Source organism: Pan troglodytes, chromosome 3, assembly GCF_028858775.2.
Source record: "Pan troglodytes isolate AG18354 chromosome 3, NHGRI_mPanTro3-v2.0_pri, whole genome shotgun sequence".
Classification (NCBI taxonomy): Eukaryota; Metazoa; Chordata; class Mammalia; order Primates; family Hominidae; genus Pan; species Pan troglodytes.
This window is the reverse complement of record NC_072401.2, coordinates 162,867,290-162,892,751: the sequence shown is the minus strand read 5'-3', so window position 1 is coordinate 162,892,751 and position 25,462 is coordinate 162,867,290. Positions and strand designations below refer to the sequence as shown.

General features: G+C 33.5%; 1 long non-coding RNA gene across 1 annotated transcript in view; it reads left to right on the top strand.

The window, feature by feature from the left end:
• Window positions 1-25,462, top strand: part of LOC129143788 (uncharacterized) — a 188,965-nt gene that overhangs the window by 77,854 nt on the left and 85,649 nt on the right. The window lies entirely within an intron of this gene.

The window sequence follows — 25,462 nt, the reverse complement described above, 5'->3', positions numbered from 1 at the left end:
GTTGAAACAACATTTTTCTGGGTCCTACTAGGTGCAGGCTATACCAAGAAAACACTGTTGAAGTCTAAGAGGTGAAGTGTGGACGATAAAAGAAACCCTATGCATGCTTCAGCCACAGCAATTGATACACATTTTGAGTTTCCAAGTGAAAATACATTGGAAGAAAGTGATAGATAGCTTTAAAATATGTACATGATTGTACCACGGTATTTTATCTCCCCACATCAGTGCTCAACATTTTGGACTTAATTTTCAAACCATTCAATTTTTCCTGAGTAAATTTTCTGTCCCTAGATTAATCCCATTCATACACTAAGACCTTGAAAAAGAAAAAAAGAGGAGACATGAAAAGGTCTGTGTGTGCGATAGACCCCAGATGCTTCAAAAAATTATCCCTGAACTTCAAAAAATATACTCAAAGACACTAATATCTTTTGATTGCTGGTTCAGTTATTCACTTCTTTTCTATGTTAATAACAAAATCAACAACAACAAAAGAAACAGGAAAAAAGGCCTGATAGAGGAAGATTTCTGAGCACATAGGCATTTGAATAAAAATCTTCCTAAGTGATGAATTTTACTGCTGTGTGTTTCTAAAATGAAGCAGTACTGATGCATTTGTGCCATTCATTTCCATACAATTTGTAAAGTTATTACCTATTTGGAATATTACCCACTTTTTTCATGTACAACATAAAAATTTATGATGGATACCCTTTAAATGTGTATCTAAAAGTATGCATTACAATAAAGTATGATTTGTGATGGGAATAAGCATTGTGTCTTAATTTTTAATTACCTTTCTCTTGTAGATGAACTCAGGAAAATATCAAAGTAAAATTTGTCTTATCACAGTAGAATACACTGGGATAACTAGCATACTATATTCAACACTCCCTAGATTAATAATCAGAGTTATTTTTCTACTAAATAACCACATAGGCTTGAGATCAGTCTTTTTTTTTTATGGAGACGATTATTGAATTACACAGTCTATATTCTCTTTGTCATTATTCCATGATATAGTATTCCACAAGACAAAAATATTTCTAGGGATTTACATATGCCCGTTGAGTTCTGAGAGATTCTTTTATGTATTTTCTATAGTTTTAGATGACAATTATGTTCATATTTTCTAGGACACTAAATGATTCATAACTCTACTATCCTAAGATATTTTATTTTATGTCATAAAATGTGAAGTGGTGCAAAATAAAACTAAGCAGGATAGTCATCTTATGAAAATGAACCTTTCCACTTAAGTTTAGGAGTTACAACTTTTTGAATCATGTGCCACGTCAGCAAGTTTGCAAAGAAATAAAGTTCAGAAAATATGTAGAAAACACAATACACAGGAGAGAGCAGAATGTTAAATATATTTGTTTATTTTATTATGTAGTATGTTTATGATAAAAAGTCAGTGGTGAATTGTGTAAGGATAATCATACACTACAGTAGAACAAGTGTAGTCCTGTCATTGGTCATTGCCTATCCACAAGGCTCTGAAGCATGATTCAACATGCCATCTTCTAGCTGGTGTCACAAGTCATCCTCTCAGAGAGTGCTGTTTTTGCTTCCTTTTTCAGATGCAGAAAATCTCCCCAAAGTAATGAGGTTTCATAGTACTCTCAGGAGAATACTGAACTGCCACACCATATTTCATGTATATGACAAACCCAATTGATGGTAGTGGAGAAGATGGGAATTAAAATTACACCAACTTCTTGATTCTGTAGATGCAATGGCCAGTCACCAGGGGTGCCACTTATGAGATGCTTGCAGATTGAAAGTAGCAAACATAAAGTAGGTTTAGGGTCCCAAGCTAGCTAGCTCTGCGTACGGGTTGGATACAATTTTCAAGAAGAAAATTTCATTTTATTTGCAGCAGATAAAACACTAATCCATGGTAAAAGCAGAGAAACTTCATTAGAAAAATTGTGGCTAGAGAACTACGGTTCTCTACGTTGGTTCTATCCAACCACGGTTGGATATCATTAGGTAGTTTAGGGACAGTAATTTATTTGGGTCCCCAGGTCACTGAGGAATGTTGGAGCAGACAAATAAATGACCGATAACCTCTTTTTTTCTTTTTAAATACAAACAAACAAACAAACAAACACAAAACCAGATTAAAAATACAAATGAAGCACTGTGCTTAATGTTTGCATCACTGTGTAAATTTTAAACATTAAAATAACATTCATTTAAGCATTTTTAATTATTTAAAATTATCAGGCTGGGCACAGTGGCTCACACTTGTAATCCCAGCACTTTGGGAGGTCAAGGCAGGTGGATCACCTGAGGTCAGGAGTTTGAGACAAGCCTGGCCAACCTGGTGAAAAGCCATCTCTACCAAAAACACAAAATTAGCTGGGCATGGTAGCGCACACCTATAATCCCAGCTACTCAGGAGGCTGAGGAAGGAGAATTGCTTGAACCCAGGAGGCAGAGGTTGCAGTGAGTAGAGATCATGCCATTGCACTTCAGCCCGGGTGACCAGAGCAAAACTCCATCTCAAAAACAAACAGATAAACAAATAAACAAATAATAAAATCATCACATAGGGAATAAAAATGAGATATTTTCATCATATAACCCAGAATTGACCAATTATCATGCGATAAGTGCATGTCAAAAACAATGTGCATATTCATTACACAGCATTTTATATTTTTTTAACACACATGAAATTGGAAAGGAGATTAGAAGGGAGAACAACAGTTTCCTCTACTTTTTTCTATCTTTCTTCAGTAACATCCTATTTGTTCAATTCATATGCAGTATTTCTCATGATTTTCATGCTTCTAATTCTTGATTTATTAGTATTAGACAGGATCTATTGATTTCAACAAAAGGTGGTAATTTATCTTAGTAACATTACTCTGTTGATCCCCATTTTTTTCACCCAATGTGGAAGAATTATATAATTTTCAAATCCACAGTGGTTTTTTAACTAAAATATATACTTTAGACAACTTTAAACATTATCTATTGATTTATCATTGCCTTTTAAGAAGATGATACAAGTACTTATGTTCTTTTTGTATTGAACTTATTTGAGCTTTAGGTTTACTCTCATTTTTTCAACATTGAAAACAATTGTATTTTCTATTTTTAGGTACAATTAAGTCTCATGTTGCTTTGTCTGTTATTAATACCAAATATTACACATTCAACACAGAGATTTTTCTTCCAAGTGTGATGGTGTGACAGTAGGTTAGATCTTCTATTGTAAACAACTGAGAAAATAGAAAAATATATAAGGCAACAATTATAAATTGGAAAGTAAGCAATATACAACAGCAGATTCTGAATGCATAGAAATGTATGAGGTGAGCTCCACAGTCATCTCTCTACCAGCACAAAACTTCCTAATGATGGCTCAGCAAGCTGGACTCCAAGCCGAATCATGATGGTTGACCTGAGATGAGTGAGAGATCAGAATTCATAAGTCTGCAAGCAGCTAAATTCTGTAGATGAGATCACTGTAATAGGAGGAATCCTTGCACAGGGGGTTTCCAGAAATGTGTGTGAGGTTTCCTCATAAATCTAAAGGTCAAGACTAGGTCTCACATACACAATGGAAGGCTACAGGGTTTACCATACAACAGTGACTATAAAGTTGAGAATCAAGCAGAGACACAGGAGATCGGACAGTGCTGGGAGACATTGGTAGTCAAGTTCACCCAAGTGAAGAAATCTCATTACACCTCCTTAATATCTTGTTCATGCAGTTGTACCGGAAAGACCATAGCTATGAGTAAGTGCCATGACCTAAAGGATGCCTACACTAGCCCTTCCCTAACATGGCTAAAATCAAGCATTGCCAGGTTCCACAAGACGGAGTTTGGTTAAATCCTACGAAATTAGAAGTGCTTGAGAAACACTTTGGACTTCTCAAAGATTCTTTGCAACAAACGTTAGTAAAGCTTACATAAACAAGGACTATTTGATCCTCAAATAATTAAACTCCTTACCAGAAGAAAATAAATGAACTTCAGAGGAAGTTAACAGAATCTGGAGTCTTTACAGTGTCTCCTCAAAAACATTCCATAAAAAATAGTTTTAAAAATTAGATATACAAAGAAACTCTGGACTGTGTGATTAGTAGTCAGTAAAACAAGCGTTCAATAGATATCAAATCAGCGATAACCTGTGTGTGAAATACAGCGACAAAATATTTAAAGTAGATATTATTTAGTTCAAAGAAGTAAGATAGGTTTTAAGACTATTTTCAAACTAGTGAAACAAAAGTAGACAAAAATAAGGGGATAATAAGTGCACATAGATGGAGTTTCATTAGAGAAATGAGATTTATAAAGAATAAAAATCTAAAACAAAAAACAATCACTGAGGGAAAATTTTCTGTGCTTCACAGTGCATTAGAGATTAGGGAAGAATCAGTGAACTTGATAACAAATCAATAGAAATTATACTATCTAAATAACAGAGGGAAATACATTTGAGACAAAGATACGCATAATAGCAATTGAGGAACAAAATAAAACAGTCTAGTATACATGTAACCACAGTTCTGGAAAGAGAAGGGTATGTGATTGGGGTAGAGCATTTCTGAGGAAACAGTGGAGAATAATTTCACAAATATGAAAGAAATAAAGGAACTTGAAAATTCAAATAAATTCAGCAGAAAAAAGTAGAAAATCTGAAAATATTCAGAGAAAAAAGAAATATTACATACAGAGAAACAATGATACAAAATTCTACCTACTCATCAGAAATAATAGAAGGCCAGGAAAATGGTATTTTGAAAGACTGTAAGCAAGCAAGGCACAAAAACAAAACTAGATTCTGTCTACCCAAGTTTCTATATAAATGGTAAAAATTCCTAAAAGCAACAGTGAAATAAAAATGTTTTCAGATGCGTGAAAACTGAGAGATTTGGTTGCCTGAAGACCCTTACAAGTAATCCAAAAGGCTGTTTTTTTATGCTGATGTTTTTTACGAACCTCAAACAGAAACATTGATCTACTGGGAGGAAAGAAAAGTGCCAATAAAGTCAATAAGTCAGTGTGTATAAAGGACTGTGGGATTTTTTGTTTTGTTTTTATGCCATTCTTAAGACATAATGGGTTAAAATGAAAATATTAACCAAAATTGATAATTATGAAGGGTGAAGCATGAAATAGAAAGGATGAAGTATGAAGAGCAAAGTCCAATAGTACAATGTTGACTCTAAATGTCCTTTCATCAATTAATAATACATTTTTTAGTCCTAAAATAACCAGTAAACATATCAAAGGAGGTACAGTTAACAATTATTTATTGAAAAGAAATAGCACATGAAATAATTATTGAATGTCAGCAGCATCCATGTTGGAGTAATTGGTACTCAAGTTTCCCCTCTTCCCTAAATAATGGAGAAACCGGACAAAATTTAAAATAAATTCAAAATTGGTTTTTAACTTGAGATCTTATTTGTTTTTCACCTGGAGTCTTATTATTTCTGCTTGTCACTTTCTTGTTTATAGAAATGAAAGAACTGTTCTTGAACAGGGATTCTCAAGTGCAATTATACAGATTGGCTATGTTGAAATTATCTGAGGAATTTGTTTTTTTATTATATTCGAAATACATATTTCTGGCCTCCCAAGGAGTCTTACTGAATAAGAACTTCTAGAGACCAGAATATTCTAATGTGTAACCAGGCATGGAAACTACAAATCTAAATGACCTTCAGTCTCTCTTAAAGCTTTTACATCTGACTTACTGAATAACAATTAATTTTAAACTCATATATTTGCAGTTTTATTTCCAGTAATAACACATCTTTAAGGATTTTTTTACTACTTATGAACATGTCATTACAGCATCATTTAAATAGGCTTACTTATGAATTTAGATATCTAATGACCTTTTCAATGAAATGTTTCATCTTAATACCCCTTCACTATAAATGTCTCATTAAAGGGAGAATACTCCCAGGAGCTTATAGAAGCCATGAATTTACAGGGTCAGAACTACAAATGATAAATTGTAGCAGTTTGAGTGACACTACAAAATAAATTTTCAGAAAACTAACAGTAGCACAGTTTTCAAAACCAAATAATGTGGCAGCCAACATAAACACAAATAATTACAGTCCTAGTAATATTTGTGAAATTATGGACTGTTACATAATGAACGATGGCCAAAAATACTATGCGTTTATCATTTCTTTCCTTTTATTTTCCAGAACATTTAAGCTTACCTGCCAGTGGGATATCACATAAGAGCCCATTATCTGTTCCAAAAATTGATTTTCAATTAATCTACATCTCCACTTCTGACCTTAGCCAATATATCTCCAGGAAACAATGCTCACTGAGAACATTAATTCATGAAATTTGATTAGATGACACTCAGTGGGCTCAAACTGATACTTCACCTCCTCTGGACATGTTAATTACACATTTGGTTCCTATAAATAAATAAAACTCAATGTATCTCCTAAGACTGTTTCACACATCATTGGAAACCAGGTCACAACTATTTATAGCACTGTGAACAGACAAATGAAACACCTACTGTGTATTTGCTAGGGACATGATCTGAATAACCATAGTTATTTCTTCCCAACTAGGAATCTTTGAAAATATTACCTAGCATTATATTTTTCTCAAATATAAATTTTGTAAACTGTAGATGAGTTCAAATAATAATGTCTCTTCAGGTGAAACAAACACAAAGGAAAAAAATTACATATGCCAATTTACCTTATTTTCATCTTTCTTTTCCTACTGCTCTGTGCCTCCTCCCATACATAACAAAGACGAATCCACAGAGTGAACATACAAACACAGATACTCATAACTGGAGCACAAAATTAATTCAGCACCATGTAAAGAAAAATTATACAGTCTGCATATTTTCAATGTTACACAATGTAATGACAATGAGCATGCTTCTATGACTAACCCATAGCAATCTCTACATAAACTGCCTTTTTTCTTATAAAAGAGCTGGATTTTACAACTCTGGAACTTTTTTTAGCCATGGTCTTTTCTCAACAGTCTTCCAAACTAGTTTTGAAGGAAAAGGGTTCCAATCAAGACTTATACTGTGTTCTTCTTTTTATACATTTCCCTCCATATACCAAACAACTACAGAATTAAATACACTTTCTATTTTAATCTAATAATTTAATAATAATTTATGTTTAAATGGGCATAACATTGAAAAATATCAATATTAGGAAATGTAGATTGAATAATCTAACAATTCAAGATTAAAAGCTAATATTAATGATTAATGAGATTTTTGTAATTTGGGGACAACAGATTTGTGGGCTATAAGCTTTTAAACTTACTAGGTCAAACTGTTTTGAAACCTGTGATTTTTATCATACATTTTCCTTTGACATTAGTTTTAAACCTCCGTATAAATTATATTATTTTGGTTTTAAATAGTCAATTATAATTTGAAAAGAATAAAACATTATTTTATATTTGCCTCATAGTTTCCATGCTGTAGATCTTTCTTTGTGTGAATCTTGCTGTCTATCAGCTATCATATCCTTTCCACATGAAGATATTTTAGCATTTTCTTTTATCACAAGCCTCTCAGAAATTCACTCTCCCAGCTTTTGTTTGTTTGGAAATGCTTTATGTTTACCTTTCTTTGGAATAATGTATTATTTTTTCATTTATTTACTTATTTAACTTTTGTTTTAGGTTCAGGGGTACATGTGCAGATTTGTTATACAGGTATACTCGTGTCAGGATATTTGTTGTACAGATTATTTCATCACCCAGGTATTAAGGCTAGTACCCATTAGTTATTTTTCCTGGTGCCCTCCCTCCTCCCACTCTCCATCCTCTGGTAGGTCCCAGTGTCTGTCGTTCCCCTCCTTGTGTCCATGTGTTCTCATTATTTAGCTCCCACTTACAAGTGAGAATTTGTGGTATTTGCTTTTCTGTTCCTATGAGAGTTTGCTAAGGATAACAGCCTCTAGCTCCATCCATGTTCCTGCAAAGGACATGATCTTGTTTTTTTTTTTATGGCTGTGTAGTATACCATAGTGTATATGTATGACATTTTCTTTATCCAGTCTTCCACTGATGGACATTTAGGTTGATTCCATGTCTATGCTATTCTGAACAGTGTGGCAATGAACACACATCATGCATTGTGTTTTTATGATAGAATGATTTCTATTCCTTTGGGCATATACCCAATAATGGGATTACTGGATTGAAGGGTAGTTCTGTTTTTAGGTCTTTGAGGAATTGCCACACTGTTTTCCACAATTGTTGAACTAATTTACACTCCCACCAACAGTGTATAAGCATTCCTTTTTCTCTGCAACCTCGTCAGCACCTATTATTTTTGACTTTTTAATAATAGCCATGGAATTGTATTTTTAATGGGTGGGGATTTGTAAGTTGCAGAATTTTTTTTAACACTTTAAAGATGTCCTGTCATTGTGTCTGCCTTCCATTCTCTTATGAACTGAATTTTTATGACTTACTAAAATTCATATGTTGAAGCCCAAACCACCAGTGTGATGGCATTTGGAGGCGAGTCTTTGGTAGGTAACTAGAGTTAGATGAGGGCATGAGGGTAGTGTCCTCATGATATCAGTGTTCTTACAAGAAGTGGAAGAGAGCAGAGTGAATTCTCTCTCCTCTTTTCCTCCTCCTCCTCCCTCTCTGCCCCCTCATTCCATTTCTCTCTTTCTCTTTCTGCCTGTGTCTCTTTCTCTGCCATGTAAGCATGCAGAGATAAGCCAACTGTTTGCAAGCCAGGAATTGGGCCTTCCCAGACACCAGATCTGCCAGCACCTTGAACTTGGATCCTGCAGCCTCCAGAGTGTGAGAAATAAATATCTGTTGTATAAAACACCCAATCTATGGTATTTTGTTATAGCATATTAAACTAAGACAGTAATTGGTACAGAGAAGTGGGGTGTTACTGTAAAAACCTGGAAGTGGCATATAACTGGGTAATGGGTTGTGGCTGGAAGAGTTTTCAAGTGTGTACTAGAAAAAGACAAGAATGCTGTGAAGAATTTTTTAAGGCAATTCTGGTGAGGGCTCAGAAAGAAAAGAGGAGAGTTATAGAGAAAGCTTCCATTCTCTTAGAAAATACAAAAATAATTATGAACAAAATGTTGGTAGAAATGTGATCATTATGGTGAAGTTTCAAACAGAAATCGGAGTATGTTATTGGAAGCTGGAGGAAAGGTAATCCTTGTTATAAAGTGACACACAACTTGGCTGATTTGCTTTTATGTTGTACGTTTTTTTTTTTTTTTTTTGGAAAATAGAGCTTGACAATGATGAAATTGTATATTTAGCTGAGACAATTTCTATGCAAAATGTTGAATGGGTGGCTTAGTTCCTTATGACTGCTTATATTAAATGTGAAAAGAGAGAAATGAATTGAAGTAGAGATTGTTAAGCAAAAAGGAGGAACCAGAATTTAACCATTTGGAAAATTATCAGCCTTTTCATATCGCGAAACATACAAGTGTGCTTAGAAGAAAACACCAAGGCTAACCTACCATTTGGTGAGCAGATTAACATGGGTGTGTACAAGGGACTTAATCAGTCACCTGAACAGAGGCCAGGGATAGAGGTGGGATTATACCAGCAAGGGCACTGCCTGTTTAAACTAAGGAAAACAGAGAGAGCATAATGAAATGAAGGAAGGTTGCCAGACTTCTTAGATCCTACAGAACCAGACTGTTTAGCTATTAAGGCTCTTAACTTGTGCTATTCTCCAAGGCAAGGGAAGAATTACCCTGAAGGCAAATTCGAAGAATTGCAATCCTCCCACTCCCCTTTGAAATGGAGGAAGAAGCCCTGATGATCTCTGAACTGCCTTCAGAAATCACTTTTCCCTTTTTGCATATGTGTAGAATTTATGTCACTTTCACTTATAGCCCACTTTTCAGAGTAAGGTACATGTCCCCTTCTAACTCCAAATTGGTCTAGAAAGATGTGGGAACAGATTAATTTAAAAAAACACCATATATACATTTTCAAAATCCTACCAGGAGAAACTATTAGCAAAGTTTTTAGACCAGTTTTTAAAAGGAACTTTAAGAAAAATCTTGTAATTAAATTTGCACATGTAAGAACAATAATCAGTCATACCTAGGATCCACCTTCTTGAACTAACCTACTCTGAATCACTTCCTAAAAACTCCACCCCCAAATACAGGTATTCTACATGTATGTAACTCACTCTTCACCACTTAGACCAAAGAAGACTATTTTTAAAACTTTTTAATTAATTTGTTTAAATTGACAGATAAAATTGTATGTACTTGTGTACAATATGTTTTGAAATGTATATACATTGTGGAATGGTTAAGTCTAGATAATTAACACATGTGTTCCTCACATAGTTATCATTTTTTGTGGTGAGAACATTTAACATCCAGTCTCTTGGCATTTCTCAGAAATACAATGTATCATCATTAACCATAGTCATCATGCTGTACAATCGATCTCTAGAATTTATTCCTCCTATCTAACTAATTTTGTATTTTTTGACAAATATCTGCCCCATGCCTCACTTCCACCCTTCCCAACTGCTCCAGCTTCTGGTAAGCAACATTCTGCCCTCTATTTCTACTTCTGTGAGTTCAGCTTTTTAAGATTTCAAATATGAGTGAGATCTTGCACCATTTTTCTTTCTGTGCCTGGCTTACTTCCCTTGGCTATTACCACCATATGATCCAACAATCCCACTACTGAGTATCAGTTGACGCTTGAACAACATAGGGGTTAGGAGCACTGAATCCCTCCACATTAAAAAAAATCAGTGTATAAATTTTGGCTCCCCCAAAACTTAACTGTAATAGCCTATTGTTGACCAGAAGCCTAACTGACAATAGTCAATTAACACATATTTTGTATAAGTATTATATGATGTATTCTTACAATAAAATAAGCTAGAGAAAATAACATGTTATTAAGTTAATCATGAGGAAGAAAAAATATGTTTATTAAGTTGAAGTAGGCCATTATAAAGGCTTTCATCTCCATTGTCTTTATTTTGAGTAGGCTGAGTGATAGGAGAAGGAGAGGTTAGTCTTGCTGTCTCAGGTGTGGCAGACGCAGAAGAGTCGGAGGAGGTTTAAGGGTAGTCAGGAGAGTCAGTCACCCTGGGTGTAACTTTTACAGAAAAAAATCCCTATATAAGTGGATCCATACAGTTCAGACCTGTGTTGTTGAAGGGTCAACTATATATTCAAGGGAGATAAAATCAGTAGGTTGAAGCAATATCTTCATTCTCATGTTTATTGCTCCACTATTTACCACAATAGTCAAGATGTGGAATCAACCTATGTGTCCATGAAGGGATGAATAGATAAAGAAATATGCTACATATCCTCAATGGAATACTATTCAGCCATTAAAAGGGGTAGTATACTGTTATTTGTGACAACATGAGGAACCTTGAGAACATTATGTGAAGTAAAATAAACCAAAGAAGCCTATTTGATAAAAACTCTCTGAATGACTGTGTGAAGCAGACCCTTTTCAATGACCCTTAATGGCTATATAAGATGATTGAGATGTGATTTTTGTTGTGATAAGCAAGTCAGAGTTTAGTGTTGTCAATTATTGCAACATAGCCCATGATATAGTTTGACTGTATCCCCACCCAAATCTCATCCTGAATTGTAGTTCTCATAATTCCCACATGTTGTGGGAGGGACCTGGTGGGAGGTAATTGAATCATGGGAGTGTGCTGTTCTCATGACAGTGAATAATTCTCATAAGATGTGATGATTTTATAAAGGGGAGTTCTCCTGTACATGCCCCCTTGCCTGCCGCCATGTAAAACATGACTTTGCTTCTCATTCACCTTCTGCCAAGATTGTGAGGCCTCCCAAGCCATGTGGAACTGTGAGTCAATTACATCTCATTCCTTTATAAATTACCCAGTCTCAAGTATGTCTTTATTAGCAGTGTGAGAACAGACTGATACAGCCTCTCTTACCATGATAAGTATACCCTCACACATTCCTAAGTTTAGAAGTTGGTATTTACTAATACGAGATAGGGTATATTAAATAATTGAAAATATAAAATGGGATTTGATTGATTATATTTAAAATAAATATTTCATAACATGATGTAATAAGGTAGATTTTGAATAACATTTCATAATACATCAGAATATAAAAGAATCCATGAAATTTTATTTTTGTGTTTTATACAGTGTTCTTGAAAAAGATTGTTGGTCTCAGAAAAAATTCCAGTTGCATTGAAAAGAAACTGTCATTTATTGGCTCAGAAAATGGCTATTCTCTAAACTTGGCATATTGTTTTGAGTGTTCATTTCACAGCTTTCTTGCAATTAGTTGTGGTCATGTGTCCAAATTTTGAAAGCTCATTTCAGGCTAAGTCCCAAGAAAACTTTGCAAACTTTTCTTCCTCTCCATTTAAGTAATATGAGAAGTCAAATGTCAAAGAAGGTAGAAGTTCCCATCAGTATGGGTTCCTGAATAACTCTATTGATCAGAACTCCCACAATAAACTTTATGTGACAGTGTTAAGCCACACTTCTCAGTGTTAATGAACTAATTCACTTAAGACACTGAGATGTCAGAGTTTATGTATCACGGTGTTAAACTCACATTAACTAATTCTTTAACCCACAGAAATTCAGCAATTCTCAGTTCACTTCAGGGAAACACAGACCAAGTTTCTTACCTAATAGAAAAATACATTACACAGACAAAGATGGAATGCTCAAAATCTAAAAGGGCTCGAGAAAATTTTGCCACAACTGATATTTCAAAATATGTTTCTATTTGTCATGTTTTAACATCTCAGAGCAAGGCACCTTAAGACAATTTCACTCTTTCTCAACAAGTCATTTACGGTCTGTTTCATGCCCATGCTTTTGCTTTGTGTGTCCCTCTCATTCTACCTGTCTATTCCTGCATATTCTTCAGAACTCTGCTTTAATGCTATCTACTCAGAGAAGTTGTTCTAATCACCCCGCCAGAAGTTATACCCCATTATTTTATTATCAAACTTAGCAATTTTGTTGTTTCTATTATTTACTATGCTTCTAGTTATTATGTTTGTTCAGTTTATTTCTGATTCCTAAATAGAAGGTGAACCACCCTGGGGAAATCGTCAGGTCTTCCTGGTTTATTAATGGAATTCAAGCGCCTAAGCTGGAAGATAAGCTTAGAGATCATCTTTAAGTAGTGGAAAGAATGCATTGCTCAGGAGTGCAGCAGGAAGCTAAATGCAAAGGGAAGGGGGACCAGAAGGGAGTCTGTTGCTGATGAGGAATAAATGAATGCTTAGCATTGCCTTAAATAAGTATAAGAAAACAAGATAAATTTAAATAATACCTACATTAGCTTAATTGATTAGGAATCAAAGTAACGGGTGGGGATCTTTCATGAATTAATCTCTGAGAAATTGGAGAGAAAAAGGCAGCATCTAGTGATTGAAGAAACAGCAGAAATGTATTATAATTTTTACTTTTCCGCCATTACATTGGTTTTCCTATGACAGAAATAATTTATTTAATCAATGCTCTTTCTTAAGAATAGAATCCTGTAGCTACTCAGTGAGCTAGTGTTGCTCCCAGAGGCAGCAGTAAAGTGATAAGAGTAGGAAAATTATGTACCTAAATTAAGAAAGTGATTTACAGTAGCAGCTCTGAGAGCAACAGAGTTAGCAAGGAGTGTTTGAGCTCCAGATATTTATTAGCTTAGAGCAAACCACCTCATAGCAGCAGAAACAGCAGGATGGTCTGAGTAAGAAATTATAAAACAGAAGGAAACATGCAGGAAAATGTAGTCAGGTGTAGAAAATCATTGAACTCATCAAAGAAGGGGCATACACTAGTGATTTAAAAAATTTATAAAAATTTTCAAAAAATAATGACCTACCATTTATATTTCCAATGAATGTAAAATGTATTTCTATTGCCCTGCAACACTATGAAAGATGAATAACACTGTGACCCATGCAACAATTCTGGGGATACATCAGTTCATATTTCCTAATTTTTTTCAAATTAACGTCTCACCTATTTGTTGATTAAATTAGCAGGAAAATTAATATGTCTTTTTTAAGCTTTTATTTCTTTCTTCGTTTTTAACTGTGCAAACATTTTAAAGCAGTATATTTATTTCAAAAATGCTAATTTACTTTCAACAACCAGACCAGACAAAGCCCTGGAGTGATAACTCAATACTTTACTGCTGAACTCAGTATTACCTGCTGCCATTTCCATAATGTTCCTATTGTGTTGCTTTTGTATGTTGTTTTCCTACTCACTGAGACTTCTTTTTTCTGCTACTATGATCACACGATTACTCTTTCATATCCCTCCACAAGCTAGAAAAAAAATGGCCAAGCTTGATCTACCAAATTAACAAATATTTATTTAACACGCATATGAATTGTAGTAGTTCCCAAATTGTTAACAATAAAAGAAAAAGATCTCAAGCCTAGGGCTTATGAATCTGGGGGACAGTGGTGGAGATAATTATAGGACTAGGGTTTCAGCCTTAGCCCCAACCTAAAAAGAAACTCAGCCAGATTTGCCCCTTGCACTATGGCACATGGAAGCAAATCTGTTCTAAAGAAGCTTGCTATCTAATTTTAAATGGTGATGTTTATTAATAAGGTCCATTTAACTGGAAAAAAATCCTTAATGCTATAGAAGAGAGCATAAAAAGAAATATATAGAAAAGAGAGAGAAAAGAAAAAAGAGGAGATTACCTGTCAAATTAACAGAAAGAATAATCTTTCCTAAAAATTGTCGGATAGAGAATAGATACTAACTTTCTTTATAAACAAATATGTTGGTTAAGCTATATTTTATGTATAAAATCATATATTTACTTTAATTTTTATGGTCATTGTCAAACTTTTTTTTTTTGAGGCAGAATCTCACTCTGTTTCCCAGGCTTGAGTGCAGTGATGCCATCTCGGCTCACTGAAACCTTCACCTACCAGGTTCAAGTGATTCTCCTGTCTCAGCCCCCGAGTAGCTGGGACTACAGACGCACACCACCAAGCCCAGATAACTTTTGCATTTTTAGTAGAGATGGGGTTTCACCAAGTTGGCTGGGCTTCTCTCAACTCCTGGCCTCAAGTGATCCGCCCACCTCAGCCTCACAAAGTGCAGGAATAACAGGCATAAGCAGTTACTGCTCCTGGCCTAAACATTCCTTTTTATGATAAGCATTGCCATTAAAGTATCTTAACCAACTATCATTTATATAAAAACATTTATAATATGGCAGAAACTGTTAAACATCATCACCTGATATTATACTACACTAAGAGAATATTAGACAGATATTTGTATTTATTTCAAGGAATGAAGAGTGTCAAAAATGGTAAAGTAAATATAAAATACTCTTCACTTTTTAACTTTTATAAAGTAAAACTGACTAAAGTTATATAAAACATATATATATGTTATGCTTTCCAACATTTATAACACATGTTGAACTAAAACATAGCTAAAAATCACATAAATGATATTAGTTGAAGCTAGACTGTGATAAAGTTGTGTATTGTAAATCCTAAAGCAACCAATAAAAATAAAACAAAAAGTATAAATATTAATCAAATAATTTGGATTTTATATAATAATAAAAATGTTCAGTTAATCTAAAGGAAGGCAGACAGACAAAAACAAAGAAAAAGATGCGGGAAATGGAAAACAGTTTGATATGTTTAAAGTCAATAGTTTTGAACATACATTAAATACAATTGGCTGAAATGTTACAAATATAAGATAGAGATTGCCCAAATGGATAAAAACAAAGACCCAGCTGTATTATGAAAAGAAACAGTGGTAATACGGACAACAAAAGTTTAAAATTCTTTAAATAGAATAAAATACAATGAATAAACATTAATAATAAGAAAGTAAGAGTGGCTATATTAATGTCAGATATAATAGATTTCAGAACAAGGAATATTACCAGGCATAAGAAATAGTTTAATAATCATTATAATGTTATTTTACAAAGGCCAGAATCTGCAATGTATATACAGTTAGCAATAGAGCTTCAAAATACATGAAAGAAAAACTGACAGAAGAGAAAGAAGAAATATACAAATCTGTAATTGTAGATTGAGATTTCAGAACTTGTTCTCTCAGTATGTGATAAGTTAAAAATTCAATAAATATATAAAGGACAGGAATAATATCATTCCTTAAACCAACTTAATTGATCTTTATAAAACACTCCATTCAGAACCATCAGAGTATACATTATTTTAGGTACATTCACCAAGATAGACTGTATACTAAACCATCAAGTAAGTCCCAATGAATTTGTATTGAAATCATATGGAGTTTTCTTCTCTGACTACAAAAGTATTACATCAGACATTAATAGCAAATAGATACCTATAAAATCTCTAAATATTGGAAGTTAAACAACACACTTCTCATAACTTATGTTAAGTAAAAATTTGCAAAGGAATTTATAAAATATTTAAATAATTAAAATAAAAAGTATCAAAAGTAAATGCTCTTATTAGAAAAGAATAAAAGTCTCAAGACAACTAAACTTGTAATTTAAGAACCTAAAAAACTAAAGTAACAATTTAAATGTATTAGAAAATGTAAATGCTCGTATTAGAAAAGAATAAAAGTCTCAAGACAACTAAACTTGTAATTTAAGAATCTAAAAAACTAAAGTAACAATTTAAACTCGATATATTTGTTAAAAAATAGTTAGTAGTGAGGGAAAGTTAATGAAATAATAAACAGGGAAAAAGGGAAAATATAATATCAATGGTTGGTTTTGGGAAAATGTCCATGAAATAGTTAAAACTGATATTTATTTACATAAGAGTACATACTACATGATAAAACTCTAGATGAAACTAGAAATTGAGATTGAATCTATAGTGACAGTAAATGGAACATTGCTGAGTTTGAATTAAATTACTTGAGGAAGGAGCAAAGGAGAATTTTCTGGGGTGATGAGCACGTTTTGTCATGTCACAGCGGACTTATAGGACCTTTTTGGTATATACATAAGATATTAATGTTTTGTATATTTCTTATGTATATTTAATGTTTATTTCTTTAAATAAAGGAATTATATATATTTATATTTGAGATTCATTTATGTATTAAGATTGGCTGATACTTAGAAATATTGTGTACTTGCTCAAGCAGGAGAAGTGATGTATTTGAACCTACTACATCCAAATTTATGATCTATAAATCAAATACAAATTTAAATTATATAAATCTATTATGTCTCCATTATAGGACATTATTACTACTTTTATTGGTAATGGTAGTCATATTAATAATAAACATGATCACTGCAACTGGCATAATGAAATGCTATAAAATATTACATGGCATTTTTTCATCGGCTGAAACTTCCTATATTGACCTTTAAAGTTCACTTGGAAAATTACAGCTCCCCTGTGTCTACTGGGACATGCATATTCAGGACAAAGAAAACATGGTAAATTACTCATTTTCAGAGTTTGTCTCCATATATGTTTCTGCTTCTATTTTCATTCCCAAATTTTCATTCCCAGCTCCAGTTTTTCCTAATACATAAACGCACATTCTGTGAGACCCTTTATTTAAGGAGCCAGAAATCCTCAATATTTGCTTTACATTTTTAACTTTTTCTTACATATTTTTGTAAATTTTTAAGTCTTTTAGTTTTAGCCATAGTATGTCATATTATGCTTAATTCAGGAGGAAGTCAAATATTAAAATATATTTATTAAATCCAACAAAACAAAAAATAAAAAGTTATTTTAAGTTAAAATGAGATTTTTATGTATATATTTTATATTATAAATTCTGCATATCAGTCCTTTGTCACAATATTTTCTTCCATCATGTGACTTGCTTTTTAATTTTCTTAGTAGGCCCTTACCCTTGATCTTTACCTGTGTGATAACATTGCATATTTTTTCTTAGTTTTCTCATAGTTGAATTTCTTGTTAGCTCCAAAATGAGCTTTTCACCTAAAAATATTTTAACATTTTTACCTTATACCAATTCCTCACAATAAACCACTTTAACCCTTTTCCTGTTTGCCCCAAGAATACTTGCTGGCAGAGCCTGTGGCTGCAGCGATTACCCCAGGATAACTTTGCCATAAAATATCTTGCTTTTATTATTATTTTTGCAACGCTCTGGTATAATGACTTTGGAAACAAAAGACATCATTCTTTTTATAGTACTCTGGTTTTAGTACTGGTATTAACATTTACAAAATATAGTAATTCCTGATCACAGAAAATGTCAAATTCTAGAAAACGTAGCATGCTTATGTGTGATATTAACATCATTCTTGAAAAGTTGTTGGCCAAAGACCCATTTGATGAATCCAATTTTTCCAAAATAGAATATTCTGATGATTCAGATGATTCTGATGTTAGTTCTGTTTGGAAATAACTCCAAGAACAGTGTTTATATTTTATTTTTACATTGAAAATCAGGTTTGCTTCAGCCTTAAAGAACGTGTCTATGCAAAATTAAATGAGCACTGGCAGTGAGCTGCATTTTTTTTTCTAAATGGCAAAAGGGTTAACTAAAAAAAATAGATCTGTGAAGCTGAAGTTACATGTGCTTTTTCGAAATATAATTTTACCTAACTGCCATTTAACTGCTACTTTCTGTTCAAATATTTCCACATTTGCATTTTCAAAAGTAAAGCAGTAATTTTGTTACCAGTTCATTCTTAGTATTCAGCCCTGTATAGTAACCATATATATTATAAATTTCTGAAAAAAACCAAAATATTCAACTAATGATGAATTTTTCTATATCTCAGATTCATAGACTTATTCAGAGTCCCATATTTTTACAATTGCATCTCCATAGCACCATGTACAACTATGTGCTGAATAACAACATTTTGGTTAACAATGGGCTGCATATAGAACAATGGTGGTCCAATAAGATTATGATGGAGTTGCTGAAAAGTTCTTATTATATAAATACTTCCCATTGTGTTCCAATTACCTATAGTATTTGGTACAATGACATGTTGAACAGGTTTGTAGCCTACAAGCAATAGGCTGTCACACATAGCCTAAGTGTGTGGTAGGCTATATACTCTAGATTTGGGTGAGTATACACTATGATATTTGCACGAGGTCAAAATCACCTAAGGACATATTTTTCAGAATGTATCCCCATCAATAAGCAATGCATGATGGTATTTTGACACCATAATATCAATTGCTCCATTAAGATTATTTCAGGCCATGTATAATCCAGACTCTTCAAACAATCCAAATTCAAGATAAAAACAGAATTATAGAATTATATTCCCAATAATGAATAGTAGTCCTCTTTCAGTAACTCTTGTCCCTGAAATTGGGAAAAGTTTAAGTCATACTCAGAAGTGTCTTCTTAACTATTCATAAGAATTCTTGGCCCCTGCCCAAAATAAGTAAACAGACATGTTTTGGATAAGTTTTCTTTTATCGTTAGGAGTTTACTTGTGTTTTGTTTTAAATCCCCTTTCCCTTTATGCTTTCCATTGCAGAGGTATTCAGTGAGATTAAATTTTGAGAATCTACCTTATTATTATTAAATATTTTTTTCTTGGGCTCAAGATCACACACGTTAAGACCATAAACACTGCTTCTTATTGCTTCCTAAGGCCTTAGTGCAAGTTCCTTACTTCCAATTGCTGTTACCTTCTACTGCTGAAGCTCCTGATACTAAGAGCCAGCACTACAAACTCTCTCTTCCTTTAAAATACAGTTTTATTCCAATGCAGTGACATCCTTGAGTCTCATTCTTTGTTTCTGGATTGCTGTATGTACGTATGTGTTCATTTACTTAGTGCCGTGATAATCTTAAAATGTCACACACAGACTCTTGTCTGCAATAGTCACATTATCAACATGACCAGAACTTAATCTAGAAATCCTGCTTCATTTATCTTAAAAAGTAAAATAGATTTGTTTAAGAAAATTTTTCTATCCATTTATGGGACATCTCAAGGTTTATGTCCAAATCTTAGTACTAGAACAATTTCTTTCCCTTTCACTATGTAAGTTTGCTTTTCTTCCCATGGATTTATTATAAAATATCCTTTTAAATCAAATGTTTTACTTTTTTGTAAATTTTTAAATTAAAATTTATTTAATTTTAATGTTATTTTTAACAGAAGAGATATGAATATTTCCACAAATAAAAGATCAGTAACAGCCACAAATCAAAATGAGGAAAGCTTGATAAAAACTATCATACCTTCTTCTAACAGTTTATTAGTAACTATCTTATGATGTTGCTAGTAGAGAAAGGAGTTGTTTCAAGTTTCAATCAGACAATAATCTTAATTTTTATAATATATTTCTGCTAGTAATAGGAGTATTCAAATGCTGCCTTTTCATAACAAAAATTGTCTCCCCACAGTGATTTGTGCCTCCAGTCACAGTGATATTTGAGTCATTAGACAGGATTTCACTGCAATTCTTTCTTATTTTCACCAACACCATCATCATCAAACCTCTAAGATTCTACAAAGATCAGCGGACTCTTAAAATTTAATTACAATCTAAAAGTTATATTCTGACTGGAGGTAGAGAGAACGGACCATTCTGGTTAGCAAATGAAATCAAATATGCAAATGTACACATTTCCAGCTTTGGGCAAGAAAATGTAAGCTATTTAATTCCAATCAACAAATAGTAATTTATCAAAAAAAAATTCTTAAAGACGATGTTTCTGTGATTGTCTAAAATTCAGACTGAAGAATGGGTCAATGTCTCTTAAGCAAGATGAAATATCATAGTTAGCCGAAGTAAACTTGTTTTTAGAAGGAACAATTTATACGTCAACAGAGATAGGGATTAGTGTAGTCCTTTCGTAATGCCAACACTCCTATCTGCCAAGCCGGAAGGGTTGTAAATGAATGTATGTCTGATAAATGAGTCTAGAGAAAGAATGTCTGGCATCTTTGCTCTGATGATGAGGTTCCAGTAATTCCTGATTCCAGTAAATCTACCAATTACTACTTTGAATCAAACTAAACAGTCTACAGAACTGAAAGACTGACACTTAGAAAGAAAGCAACATACAGTAATTGATCTATCTAAGTACTTGTTGCAAGTTTTACCTGCAAGTAAACAATTGGGAGCACTTGGGGGTGGTAAAGTAACCTAAACCATGACTAAACAGTGCACCAAATGTTTGTTTATTTATTTACTTATTTATTTTTTGAGATGGAGTCTCGCTGTGTCACCCAGGCTGGAATGCAGTGGCAGGATCTCGGCTCACTGCAAGCTCCGCCTCCCGGGTTCACGCCATTCTCCTGCCTCAGCCTCCCGTGTAGCTGGGACTACAGGCGCCTGCCACTATGCCCGGCTAATTTTTTGTATTTTTAGTAGAGACGGGGTTTCACCGTGTTAGCCAGGATGGTCTCAATCTCCTGACCTCATGATCCGCCCGCCTCGGCCTCCCAAAGTGCTGGGATTATAGGCGTGAGCCACCGCGCCCGGCCAAATGTTTAAAACAGACTTCAGAAATGAATAGTTAATATTTTAAACACAAATGATTCTAAGGGAACCACACGTTCTTTTTTAGTTTTGCAGACAGTTTCCAATCTCTCTTTGAACTGAGGGCCACTTTACTCTTCTCAATGACAATAATGTAGCATCTTGTGGGATTACAACTTAGATAGCAAATTTGTGAGTATGTTGTGTCAAACAAACTTTTAAGCAGTTTTGTAAAAAAAAATGTATTTTTTACACTTTTCTTTGGGAACATGACAATTCTTCTATTTTGAAATATGCAATACATTATGATTAAAACAACTTATAATAACAGACAAAATTATGCTATAAACATCAATGTGTAAATAAATATGTATACGTATTTGAGAGAATTATCTCATCAGTGAAGAATCTAAATTCTAAGATCCTGATAGGCAAACAAATAGAACAAATGTAGAAAGTAGAAAGATGGTATCTGTCATGCTGTTTATTTTGGAATAGATTTTAGCAAATGAGTGCACACACACACACACACAGACACACACACGCAGGCAAGTGATACAATGACAACACTAATAGCGAAACAACTTGTTAAAAGTAGACCACTTGTATGGGACTGGTAATTTTCATTTGAACTTGCCAAAATATTTTACTAAAACAGGTTTCAAAAAATGTGTTCTTAGACATAGAAACAACTTACCTGATTGCCAATGAGTTATTTAATTGGTCATCTAATTTAAACTTCACCTTCCTTACTAACAGAAGAGTAGAAAAATGAGGAATTTTGGTTGGAGTAACTTGGTCTATATATTTGAAAGATTTCATCTTTATTATATATATTTTGGAAAAATCAGAGATTTTATTCATTCTTATCTAATCAAACATGGTAATTTCAAGATGATGGGATTAAACAATATACACATGCCATTATTTGAATGCAGGAAACTATCGTGCTGATGTGTATTTCCTGCTGCCCAGGCTGGAGTGTGGTGGCACTATCACAACTCACTGTAGCTTCAACCTCTCAGGCTCAAGTGATCCTCTTGCCTCAGCCTCCTGAGTAGCTGGGACTACAGATGCATACCAACACACTTGGCCATTTTGTAAAATTTTTTACACAGAGTCTTACTATGTTGCCCAAGCTGGCCTTGAAATTCTGTCCTCAAGTAATCCTCCTGCCTTGGCCTCCCAAAATGCTGAGATTACAGACATGAACAAAAATGCCCTGCCCTGATGTGCATTTTCACAGTGAGAAAATATCTGAACAAACTCACAATAATCTGCTTGTAAAGCTATATGAACAATTTAAACTACAAAGTTGAAAATCGATCTCATTATTTCAACTACATTAAACTTTTTTTCTCTGTCTTTATTAAACGACAGTGTTATATCAAAAGATAAACTAGAACCTTGAAGATCATCCATTCCATTTCTCTGAACTTCTCACTGCAAAATCCAATCTATTTTTATGTTATGTCATTTTCATCCGCCTGATGATTATTTATAATAGTGATATCTCATTTGGATGTCTATTATTTTCTTCAAATCCAGCCTTATTCCCCTCCAGTTAATCTCCATACCATGACAAAGTTGCATTCCAAAATGCAAATTAGATAATATCACCTACTGGAATAATTTGTCAACAGTTATTCAAAATCTTAAGCAAAATTATCCCAAGACCTCAAAATCGCATCCATTTTCTATCTCTTCAGCTTCGCCCCTTTCAACTATTCTTGTCTTTGTGTCCTGTGCTGCAGCTACACATAATGCTTTCATAGTACCCAGAGAAGCTATTTCCTCTTTCACCTCTCAGTCTTCTGATACATTCAGCCTTTTGTCTGGATTAGTGCTGCTCAGAGATGGTCTAAAGTAGTTTGCTACCAATCCATCTATGATGCTATAAGGAGCTTGCATCAGAATATAAATCAACTATTTACATCTTCTACAATTCAGCTGAGATGGCATTTATGTACATATGGATACACATATGCAAACTCTCTCACATATGTATAAATATAAGCACTTTTACATTTTATGTGGGTATACATATTTACATAATGTATTAAATATAAATGCATAGGTATGTATACACACATATTTGTGTGTACATTTACATGTGTATGCATATCTTCACTGTTTTTTCTCATATTTTGTGCTTAATTATTTTTTATTTTTAAACATTTTTGGGGGCTACATGACATTGTTCATATTTAAAATATATGTATTTTAAATATTTAGGTGTGTATATTTATGGGGCACATGAGGTATTTTGATACAGGCATAAAATGTGCAATAATCACATAAGGGTAAATGGGATATCCATCGCCTCAAGCGTTCAGCCTTTGTGTTACATTCTAATTATACTTTTATTTATTTATTTATTTATTTATTTATTTATTTATTTATTATGAGACAGAGTCTTGCTCTGTCGCCCAGGCTGGAGTGCAGTGGTGGGATCTCAGCTCACTGCATCCTCCACCTCCTGGGATCAAGTGATTCTCCTGCCTCATCCTCCTGAGTAGCTGGGACTACAGGCGCCCCCTCACCACGGCCGGCTGTTTGTATTTTTAGTAGAGACAGGGTTTCACCTTGTTAGCCAGGATGGTCTCGATCTGCTGACCTTGTGATGTGCCCTCCTGGGCCTCCCAAAGTGCTGGGATTACAGGCGTGAGCCAGCGGGCCTTGCCAGTTTTAGTTATTTTTAAATGTACAATGAATTATTATTGACTGTAGTCACACTTTTGTGCTATTAAATACAATATTTTATTCATTCTATTTAACTATACTTTTGTACCCATTAACCATCAACATGCTTCCTGACCTACTGCAGTTCACAGCCTCCAGTAAACATCATTCTACTATGTCCATAAGTTGAGTTTTTTTAACTTTTTCGCTCCCACAAATAAGTGAGATCATGCAAAGTTTGTGTTTCTGTGTCTGGCTTATTTCACTTAACATAATGACGTTCAGTTCTGTCCATGCTGTTGCAAATGACTGAATCTCATTCCTTTTCATGGCTGAATAGTACTCACTTGTATATATGTACCCCATTTTGTTTAGCCATTCATCTGTTGATGGACATGTAGGTTGCTTCCAAATCCTGGCTATTATGAGTAGTGATGCAGTAACATGAGAGTGCAGATGTCTCTTCAATAGACTGTATTTCTTTCTTTTGGGTATACCCAGCCTTGGAATTGCTGTATCATATGGTAGTTCCACTTTTAATTTTTTTGAGGAATCTCCAAATTGTTCTCTATAGTGATTGTACTAACTTACATTCTCATCAACAGTGTACAAGGGTCCATTTTTCTCCACAACTTCACCAGCATTTCTTATTGCTTATTTGTTTTAATAAAATCCATTTAAATATTTGGGAAAATTCAGCATTGAAGCCATTGAGTCCCACTCTTTTATGAAAGATATTTTATTATTGATTTGATCTCCTTACTTTGTCAATGATTTGTTCAGGTTTTAAATTTCTTCATGGTCAGTCTCAGTAGGTTGTATGCATCTAGGAATTTACCTATTTCTTCTAGGTTTTCCAATTTATTGTCATGTAGATGTTCATAATAACCTCTAATGATCCTTTGAATTTTTACATTATCAGTTGTAATGTCTCCTTTTCCATCTCTAATTTTATTTCTTTGGGTCACCTCTCTGTCTCTCTCTTATTTTTCTTTTCTGGCTAGAGGTTAATTTTGTTTATCTTTTTTTAAAAAAAAACCTTTTTGTTTCTTTGATCTTTTGTATTGTTTTCTTCATTTAAATTTTATTCTTTCTGCTCTGATTTATTATTTCTTTTCTTCTGCTAATTTTGGGTTTGATTTGCTCTTGCTTTTCTAATTCTTTAAGATTAGTCATTAGGTTGTTTATTTGAAGTTTTTCTACTTTTCTGATGTAGGTGCTTATTGCTGTAAACATTCTTCTTAGTACTACTTTTACTGTATTCCATAGATTTTGATATGTTGTGTTCCCATTTTTATTTATTTCAATAAATGTTTTAATTTTCTTTTAAT